This window comes from Phyllostomus discolor, chromosome 1 (genome assembly GCF_004126475.2).
Source record: "Phyllostomus discolor isolate MPI-MPIP mPhyDis1 chromosome 1, mPhyDis1.pri.v3, whole genome shotgun sequence".
NCBI lineage: Eukaryota > Metazoa > Chordata > Mammalia > Chiroptera > Phyllostomidae > Phyllostomus > Phyllostomus discolor.
In genome coordinates this window covers 133,520,499-133,530,808 of record NC_040903.2, presented here as the reverse complement: position 1 = coordinate 133,530,808, position 10,310 = coordinate 133,520,499, and the positions used below count along the sequence as shown (strand labels likewise).

At 46.9% G+C, this 10,310-nt stretch overlaps 1 non-coding gene across 1 annotated transcript; it reads right to left on the bottom strand.

The window, feature by feature from the left end:
* Positions 1-9,656: 9,656 nt before the first annotated feature.
* On the bottom strand, positions 9,657-9,820 carry LOC114493747. Its single transcript, XR_003684346.1, has one exon. It is a non-coding gene; the product is annotated as a U1 spliceosomal RNA (small nuclear RNA).
* Positions 9,821-10,310: the final 490 nt, after the last annotated feature.

Below are 10,310 nucleotides of genomic sequence, written 5' to 3'. Positions count from 1 at the left end.
CACTTCCGCGCCCCGCCCCTGCGCGCCTGCGCACACCATCCCTGCGAGGGGGCGGGGAGCCGGGTTGTATTTAGTCGCGGACCGCCGCTGATTCTGCTTCCCTGAAACAGCTACTTTCACACTGGATATAATAATCGAAACCTTCCTAAGTGGAGGTCTGTGAGCTGAACAATCCACGTACATTATCTCATTTTGTGAAGTAACAAGCAGAAATCTAGATGTTGAGGGGCATGCAGCCTGTAGGTTCTCAGACACGGGCACCCGACCGTCCCTCCAACCCCGTCGCCTCAAGCCGCGCGGCCGCCTCGCCTTCACTGTATTCACTCCTCAGTCTTACAGCGGCCCTGACCTTTTGCCAAAAAATTGCTCGACTGTCACCAGTTACTTCTGAATTATCCTTTTAGACCTCTTTCCTCTCAGTTTCAACCTTTGCTCAGCCCGTATCCAATTTCACTCGATACTTGAGCTCAGGCAGATAACAGACAGCCTCATGATTGTGACACCATCTCTCCCCGTTTCTGTACCAGCCTATACTCAAGTTCCTCCCTGCGGACAACTCTCCCCTCTTCATGGTCCCATTCAAATAACTACCCTATCTTATTTGGCCCTTGCCCTCTCCTCGGTACTGTGTCGGATTTCCAGTAGCCTGGACTAGATATCTCCCTCTGCCGCACCACTGGCAATTCAAAGTCAATATAACAGATCCAATGAACATCTTCCACCTCATTCCTATACTTCAGCCAATAGCTACCTTTTCCCCTTGATTTCTGTCACTTCCTCCATCCTTACAACTGCAATAGGCTGAAAGTCTTGGACTCTTGGTTGACTCCTTTCTCTGTGCCTCTGTGAGCCCTCTCTTCCCAAGTCCTGTAGATCTCTTAGCAACACCTCCCTCATCCACATCTCATCTCCCTTCTGCTCACTTGACTACTGACACAGGCTCCTATTGACAACCTCGTTTTGCTTTTGCTCCCTCTCCAATCCATGTTACCCTCTACTGGCACAGTGACCCTCTTCCAGCACAGCTTTGCTCTGCATGCTTTTCTTCCTGAAATGTCCTAATATTTCATGTTTACCTGCTGATCTGTTCACATTATCCTGCAGTGTTCTTACCCCTCTACAACATGGTTCAACCCATCATGCCAAACTGATTTCCCTTCACATATCCAGCATAATTTGCTGATTCAAAAATATGTATTGTGCCATCCACCACCAGTATTTGCTTATGCTGTTCCCTGGAGCACTTTCTCCCACTTTCAACTCAAAATCCATCTGCAAGGAGTGGTTGGGCCAGTTACCTAGACAGAATAACCCTTTTAGGACACCTTTCAGCCATGAGATGCTGTAGTTACGGGAATTCACATTGTACCTTTTCTATGATGCCTTTTCAGTTTCTCCCTTTACATGGAATCTTTCTCTTTGAACTCTTATAGGATAATGTACCACTCACATGTCATGTATTTCTCTGGTTTTCAACTATTTTTCCACCCAGCTCTTTTGAGAAATACAACACTCTCCCATGAGTCACACCAGTGTGAAGGAAACCCTTGTTGGGGAACCCATTTTTTCCTTTTCAGGGAATCATGGTCATCCTCAGGGGTATGCCCTTACATCCATGTTCATTCTATTCCACAAAAGTAGGAACATTACTTACTTTCATAAGATTAAAATTAAGAGAGATTCCAAGGAGTGGCTGTGATCTTAGGACTTGTAACAGGACACATAAATTCAAAGTCTGAAGCTGCCATTTGGGGGTGGCTATTTGAGGGTTCTATGTACTGATGGTGAGCAAGGAAAGCAGGAATATCTAGCAGACAGAGAGAAGTTTAGATGCTTTCCCTAACACTGTAAAAAGTTGAACTCCTCAACTCCAACCCCTTCTCTCCATCCCATTTCCTCTATCCCTTAACCCATATTTCATCCCTTACTTCTGTCTACCTGTTCCATTCCTCTATTGCTGCACAAAAACTACACCCAAAATTAAGAGCTTTGAAACAAAAACAATTATCGCTTTTGATCACAACTCTCCAATTTAGGCAAGGATTACTCTACTCCAGATGTCTGGGATGTAAGTTTGGTTCTGAAACCTTTGAGGACTAGCTTGAGAATCTTGCTGAAAACTATACAGGGGACCAAGAGTGAAGGGAAGGACCCCGGGAAAACTGAGGAGAGGCTTAGGAACCTCCGGAACAGCTTTAAACGTTCCAACATCCGAGTCATAGGGGTGCCAGAAGGAGAAGAGGAAGAGCGAGAAATGGAAAACTAATTTGAAAAAGGAATGGAGGAGAACTTTCCTAAGCCAGCGAGCGAAATAGACTTCCAGGAAGTCCAGGAAGCTCAGAGAGTCCCAAAGAAGTTGGACCGAAGGAGGCACACACCGAGGCACATCAGAATTACGTCACCCGAGATGAAAGATAGGGAGAGAATCTTAAACGCAGCAAGAGAAAAGGGCCTACGAAGAATTTCCCATAAGACCATCCGCTGATTTCTCAAAAGAAACCCTTGCAGGCAAGAAGGGGCTGGAAAGAAGTATTTGAAGTCTAGAAAGGCAAAGACCTACATCCAAGATTACTCTATCCAGCAGAGCTATGATTTAGAATGGGGGAGCAGATAAAGTGCTTCCCGGATATAAGGTCAAGAGAAAGGAGCTCATCATCCCCAAGCCCTTATTATATGAAATGTTAAAGGGACTTAATCTAAGGAAAAGAAGATGATCAAAACTATGAACATTAAAATGACAATGAACTCACAACCGTCAACAGCTGAACCTAAAAAAAAAAAAAGAACGAAACCAAACTAGGCAAACAACTAGAACAGGAACAGAGTCACAGAACTGGAGATCGCATGGAGGGTTATCAGCGGGAAGGAGTAGGGGGGAAATGGGGGGAAAGGTACCGGGAATTAGAAGCATAAATGGTAGGTACAACACAGACAGGGGGAGGTTAAGGACAGCATGGGAAATGTAGAAGCCAAACGACCCATGGACATGAACTAAGTAAGGGGGTGTGAGGAGCGCCAGTGGGAGAGGGAGGTGCAGGGCAGAGGAGAATAAAGGGGAGAAAAAAAATGGGACAACTGTAATACCATAATCGATAAAATATTTTTTAAAAAGAAGAAGAAAATGTTTAGATAAGCTTGGCATGGTGTGTATTTACCGAGCCCCGTGTTGGTTTCTGATGTTCCAAAAGAGGTTATAAGCTACCGAGGATTTTGTTCCCGATCGAGAAGGGGTTGGCCAACTACAGCCTGTCAACCAGGAATGGTGTTTATGTGTTTGAATGGTTATTTAAGTTACAAAAAGAAGACAGCTGTTTCATTGCATGTGATAATTATATGAAACTCGAATTTAATCTATAAATAAAATGTTACTGTAACAGAGCCAAACTCATGCATTATGCTTTGTGATTGCTTTTGCGAAGGTGAGTAGTTGAGAGAGACCCGGTGTCTCTCAAAGTCTAAAAGGTTTCCTGCTCAGCCCTTGGCAGGAAAAGTTTGCTGACTCCTAGCGTACATTGATGTCAACCTCTGGTTTCTGGATTTTACGCCTTTTCAAATCCTTTCTGAAATGTGTCCTTTATGTTCAGTGTTGCCTCCCAGGAGACATTTAGCAGTTCCTGGAGACACTCGTGGTTGTCAGGACCGGGGGTGGGGAGAGGCCAGGGACGCCGCACGCAGGAAGAAGGGCTTATACGGTCCAAAAGATCGGGGCGACTGGGGTTGAGAAACCCTGCTCTGTGTGAGGTTTCTGAAGGAATTTGTAAGTCTGAACAGGGTGCCGTTTTAGTCCCAGAATTCCAAAAAGACTAGGTATTAGTTACATTCACAGCAAGATGGTTTGACGCTACTTTGGATTTCATCTGTTATAACTGGGATATGTGCTGTCACGTCATTGAAATGTTGTCATAACAGAAACCTAGTTAGGTCGCATTTGTGTCCTTGAAAATAGTTTCGGATTCTTTACTAACGAAGTATGAATGTACGACAAGGGCAGTAAAAAAAAAAAAAGTGATGACACTGGCTGGGGGGTGTGACGTGAGCCCTCGAATGCCCCGTTGGTAAGGCGTGGGTCAGCGCACGCTCTTTTGCGAGGCAGCGTGGCCGTGTATCACAGTGCAGGGTGTGCACCCTTTGACTAAGAGTCAGCTTAAGGAATATACCTTTAAGACCATGTGTCACTGTGTGTTGATTTGCTGCCCCCCCCCCAAATTGTTAAATGTGTACGTTCACTCAATTTCAGACTTTCAGAGAGTTCTAAGAAAAATCCAAAGAATTGGATTTTTCTGGTTGCTTTCCACCCAGATTTCCCCAAATGTTCAGATGATCACATTTGCTTTGTCCTTCCTCTTCGCCGACAGGCAGAGACACACCCACACATCTGGACGCACCTCATTTTGCCTTAAGCCATTTGAGTGAGTTGCAGGTACGATGCCTCTTCACTCTTAAACACTTCAGTGTGAATCTCCTAAAACCAGATAATTCTTTTAAGTTGTCGTGACAGCAATAAAGATCAGAAAGTTAACACTGATCCAACGCTTATCTAATCCACAGGCCTTTATTGGCATTCCAACAGTCCTCCCGGTAAGGTCCTTAACAGCAAAAGACAACTCCAGATACCGTGTTGCGTTTCAGTGCACGTCTTTTAAAACCCCTCTAATCCGGAGAAGTCCCCGAGTCTCTGTATTACACAACACTGGACGCCGCTGCTGAAAGCGTAGACCTACTGAATGCCCCTCAATTTGGGTCTCGTTATCGGGTTTAGGTTACGCACTTTTGGCAGAAATACCACAAAAGCGATGCTCGTGTCTTCTCACTGCATTATGTGATGAGGCACGGGCCGTTTATAACTTGGATCATTTGGTTCAAGTGATATCTGCAGGTTTCTCAGTGGCGAGTTACTGTTTTATGCTTTGGAATCAAGGAGTGTTCTTAATCGCCTAACTGTCTCATCACTCAGTCACCACCGTCCATCGTGGTAGCCGCTGGCCTCGTGTGGCCATCAGACACTTGAAATGTGGGCAGCGCCACTGAGGAACGGAGCTTGTATTTACTTTGGATGAACAGAAATGTAAACTGTATGTAGCTGCACGTGGCTAACGGCTGCAGCCTTGGCATTTTAGCACCTATTGATGATTTTTGCCCGAATCAGGTGCTGTCATGATGGCTGCCTAATGGTCATTTTCCAATTCCATCATTCATTATACATTTGGTTGACTCTCTCCTTGAAGGAAGATGTTTTCCGACCTGACCGGTGGGGCTCAGGTGGTCAGGCACTGTCCCGCAAGTCAAAAGGTGGTCAGTTTGATTCCCAGTGGGGGGGGGGGGGGGGGGTGCCGCAGGCCTGGGTTGCGGGCCAGCGTGCAAGGGACAACCACCCGATGTTTCTCTCCCTCTCTCTTTCCCTCCCTCCCCCTCTCTCGCAGAGTAAAATAAATGTATATTTTTTAATTTAAAAAAAAGAGGTTTTCCTTCACCCCCATTTATGTACGATGTCATCTGCATATTCAGGTGGAGCAAAAAAGCAGGTTTACACTTGGTATGGAAAACACTACAGTAATGACAAATAACAATACGAGAATAAAATGTTTTGCGCATTCACAGCTGTAAACCTACTTTGCCCGAACCCGTACCTAAATTTGTCTTTACACGTCTCTAAATTTGGGTGGAGGTTTACATGTTTTGCAAATGGGTCGTTGCACATGAATTTGATTAATTCTTTTTGTATGTAATCTTACTCTTTTTGTAAAAACTGCTATAAATCTATGCTGATACGTACGTTAATGGCTAAAGGAAAGTGATGAGAGCCTGTCTCACAGTCAGAAAATGTTCAGTAGTTTAACTTGGACACGAAGGGCACGTTTTCTCCATTGAAACGTGCCAAATCAAAACACGCGTGTCGGTCTAGATGGAAATTTACTGAAGAATCTAGTGTGTGGAAAACAGAGTACGTGAAACAGATAATATAACTTCATGTCTTCGAACCTTTGTTATAATAAGTAGCTATTTCCAGAATCCTTATATCTTAACAAATTAAAAGTTACGTGATTGCTAACACTTTGTATTTTTCAACAAGGCTCTTCCGAACTGTCTGAACTGCATCGTTGACTGTCTCTCTTCCTTTGCAGGGTAACCTGCAGTTGCTGCAGAACTGCCTGGCGGTGTTAAATGGAGACACATAGGCCACACTCCACCCTCGGTTTAAAAAGGGCTGCCTTCCTTCAGACTTTACTTCTGTTTTCTTAATGATGTTAGGCATTTACTCTTTCACTGGAAGCAAAAGCAGCAGCTGACAAAGTGCATCTCCTCTCCTTTCTGAGAAGCGGCGGAGCGCTGCGGTCCACGGGTGCTGCGGGCCCGCGGTCGCCACTGCGCTCCTGCACCTGCTGCTCCCCGCCCCCGGGGGGCCCGTCGTGGTCGCTCGTGCGCGCCTCCTTTTCAGAAGCCCAAAGTCCAGTCTTTTTTAAGTAGCCTCTATAACTGTGTTTATTTTATGAATAGTATTCCTTATGGCTGCCAATCTTATTTACCTTTAAGTGATTTCTGAAGTTTAACCCTTTCAAAATATATTCTTCAAACAAGATAAAGATTGCCATTTCCTTTTGTTTGTTCATGTATCCTGGTAAAGCATCTTAATCAGACTTATTTTTAATTAATGAATATTTCTTAGAAATTTTGGGACAGACTTTATGTGATCTTTCTAAGTATGATTTCTGAAGAAAAGCAAATGCATTAGTATGTTTGCCTTAAACTTGTAGACTAAACCAACTATTGTCGAATAAACCGTGATAACAGTGATGGTTTTTAACTCTGTGTCATTGTATCACTCTAAAATCTGGATTAGCTATAATAAATCTACTCCGGTGTCATGATTTACAGAGCAGGTCTTAGTTTTTTGGTATTTCCTTTAAAAGTGACATATTGAACCAAGTTCACCAATCCCTTTAGAAAAAGAATGAGCTGCTGCTATGCTTTTGGCCCTTCATAGAAGATGGAATTGGGCAGAGGCAGGATAGAGAGGACAGCTTCTTTTTTTTTTTTTTTTTTTTTTTTTTTCCTTGTTTTCCCACCCCCGAGAGAAGGGAAGGGAGAGAGCAAGAGTTACCAGTTGCCATTTGCACACCCCCAATGGGGACCAACCCAGCCATGTGCTCTGAATTGGGAGTCAAATCGGCAGGCACGCTTTCGGTTTGTGGAAGGACACCCAGTCCACTGAGGCACGCCAGTCAGGGCAGAAGGACAGCTCTTTTTAAAATACAGGAGCCGACGACATGGCCTGTTACGGTTTCCTGGATTCCACCCTCGGCGCGTGGCCAAAGAACCATGTGACGCAGGCCACCGAGCCCTTTGGTAGTCGTGCCAGTGTATATAGGTCCGTGTGTAGAGAGAGAAGTCTGCTATGGGAACAGCGCTTGTAATGTGAGTGAACGTTATGCCGTGCTTATTTAAAAATTAGATTGAGAGGTTGGGTTTTTTTCCCATTGTCCTTTTTAAGGTTTTCTTTATTTTTAGAGAGAGAGGAAGGGAGGGAGAAAGAGGGAGAGAAACATCGACGTGAAAGAGGAACACCGATCGATCGGTTGATCGAGGCACCCCAACCGGGCACCTGGCCTGCAACCCAGGCGCGTGCCCTGACAGGGAATGGAAGCACACCTTTCACTTCACAGGACGGCGCCCAACCAAAGCCACGCCAGTCAGGGCACCACAGTCTTCTTCTAAAGTTTCCCCCCCTTTGGAAACCACAGGCTGGTTTGGGTTGGTCACCCTTCGTAGTTTGCAAACGTCTTCCCAAGCCATCCTGAAGAATGCCTGGCCCAGGTCCCGAGGCTCGTCAGGATGATTCCAGTCTTCCCTGGCAGCCTCACTGCCGTGCTGGTTAATGCTTCGGTCCTTACCTGATGTTCTCCGATGCCATTTGAACTGTTGATTTTTCTGTTGACTGAGAGAGCTCTGTTTTGTCCTTCATGTCACCTTCACCGGTGAAAATATGCCCATGCAATGCTTACCAAGTGAGTGGATGTGGGATGGAGAAGCCCAGCTTCTGGGTTCGGTGGGGTTCCTTCATCACAGGGTGCCCTTGTGGCCTCAAGCAGGTTCCCTTGACCTCTTTCTGCTTCGGTTGCTCTATGAAGGACATATTGACCTACCTCACAGGGGTGTTGTGAGGATTAATAAATGTTGGTACAGTGCTTTGGAAATGTGAAGGTGCTCTATAAATGCTAAGAAATCGCAAGTACAGGGCAAAAACCTGTACGTGTCCATCAGTTCCTCTGCTTGTGCCAAGGTGACCTTGGGGGGAAGGAGGTAGAGCGGAGGGTGCATCCCTTGGCCCCTTACACTTGAAGAGCACTAATTGGAGTCGGGGTAGACTGGAAGCAGCGGTGTGGGGGCAGGGAGCAGAGGGTTGCTTAATATACGGATGAGTTGACCACTGCACTTGGCAAGGGTCTTCTCACAAGCAAATCCTGTAAATTAGGTAAAGAATATGTCACTCCCTCAAGGACATACTTAGGAAAGATTTTACTTTGCATCTTCAGAACAAACTTTGGTATCCCATAGCTCACTGCTTGTTTGGCCCCAATAAAAATAGCCAGCCTGGGGGAGTCCATAGTTGGGTGGGAACCAGGGGAATGTGCGATGAGAAACTTTTATTATCGTTATTTATGTACATACTTTTTAAGATTTTTTTTTTTTTAAGAGAAAGGGAAAGGGAGGGAGAGAGAGAAACACCCATTGGTTGCCTCTTGCTGGAGGGCCCGCGACCCAAGCATTTGCCCTGACCGGGATCGAACCAGCAACTTGTCGCTTTGCAGCAGACGACCAAGCAAGTGAGCCATGCTGGCTAGGGCGATGAGGGGCTGTGTTGAGAGTGGAGGATGGCAGGAGAAGAAACTGCAAAACAAAGTGAGTCAGACCTGTACTGGAGACCAGTGAGGCTCAGAGACTGGCAGCACCTAGTTTGGAAAAGCTTACACAACATTCTTCCTTAATGGGTTGGTTGTTTTTCCGTCACTCGAGGATCGAACTGCAACCTGGGTATGTGTGCCCTGACGGGGAATGGAATCTGCGACCTTCCGTTCTATGAGAGTACCATCCAAACAAGGGAGCCACCACACTGGCCAGGGCTATTCTTAATGTTTCGCAGTAAAACCACCCAAGTTGAGCCTGACCTGATCTTTATTTGAAGCGGGGGCACTATGCAGAAAAAAGTAAAACAAAATGAGAGAAAGAATAGGGACACGCCTTTAAAGAGAAAAGGAGTGTGGGAGAATAAGGGAGCAACTCCAGGCCTGTCAACCAGGGAGTGCAGTCTCAGTTGAACTTTATACTAAGCTGTCTGGGGGCAGAGAGACCACATACCTCACCTCCACCGAGAAGGTTTTCCTACATGCTCTCAGTCCTCGCCTGGACGACCCACCACCAACCAAAAACCCTTTTTGTTCCGAGGAGACACCCCACACCCTGGGGCAGACGGGGGTGCGCAAAGACTCCCGTACGCCTATTCACTCATGCAACTAGCGAGAAAAGGAATCTTTTGCCGTAGGAGCCCCTCCTGAGGAGATGCAATAGCTAAAGACAACAAGGCAGCGGAGAAAAAAAAAAGCCCACCGGAATACTAAAAGAGCAAACAACCGAGGTCTAACATTGTAACACCGACACACCAGGGGAGAGCGCGAACGCAGTCCCCCACTACCACAAATTATGCAGTCGAGTTTCCCACATTTGGGGAAATCGCAGGGGTCAGCACATCCGGAGTGCAATGGATAAGCCTCGCCCTGGGAAAACCACCTTCGTGATCATGGTATCTCCCCTGCCAGGTAAGTATGAGTTGCTTTGCTCGCCTCCCTGCGAACCCTCACGCTCGCCTCCCTTTACACCCGAGGTAACCTTTCTCACGCCGCCTCCGCACCCTCGCCGCCTGAGCGTACCCCACCCCAAACCTGCCCACCGTGAGAACAACCTCGGCTGCGTTTGCGTCTCGGGATGCGGGACGCGGAGTCGCAGACGGGATATGACCGGCAGCCTCTGCGCACCTGCTCATCTGCATACGCGAGACACGCACAGGCGCACACCCGCGCCCCACCCCCTGCATGGTGACCTTCCCGGCGCGGTATCCTGCATTTTCCCCGGGGCCTGTCGAGGATGGGTGGCTGCAAGGCGAGGAGTGCCGACCCGACAGGACGTGATCTCGCCGCACCGTGCGCCCAGCGGTCACGGTCACGGCCCCACCGAGGCAATGGATCAGGAGTCCGGCTCTCGCCTTCTTTTAAAAGCGAAAAGGGCGCGCAACCGAGTGTCAATTAAATACTAAAGTC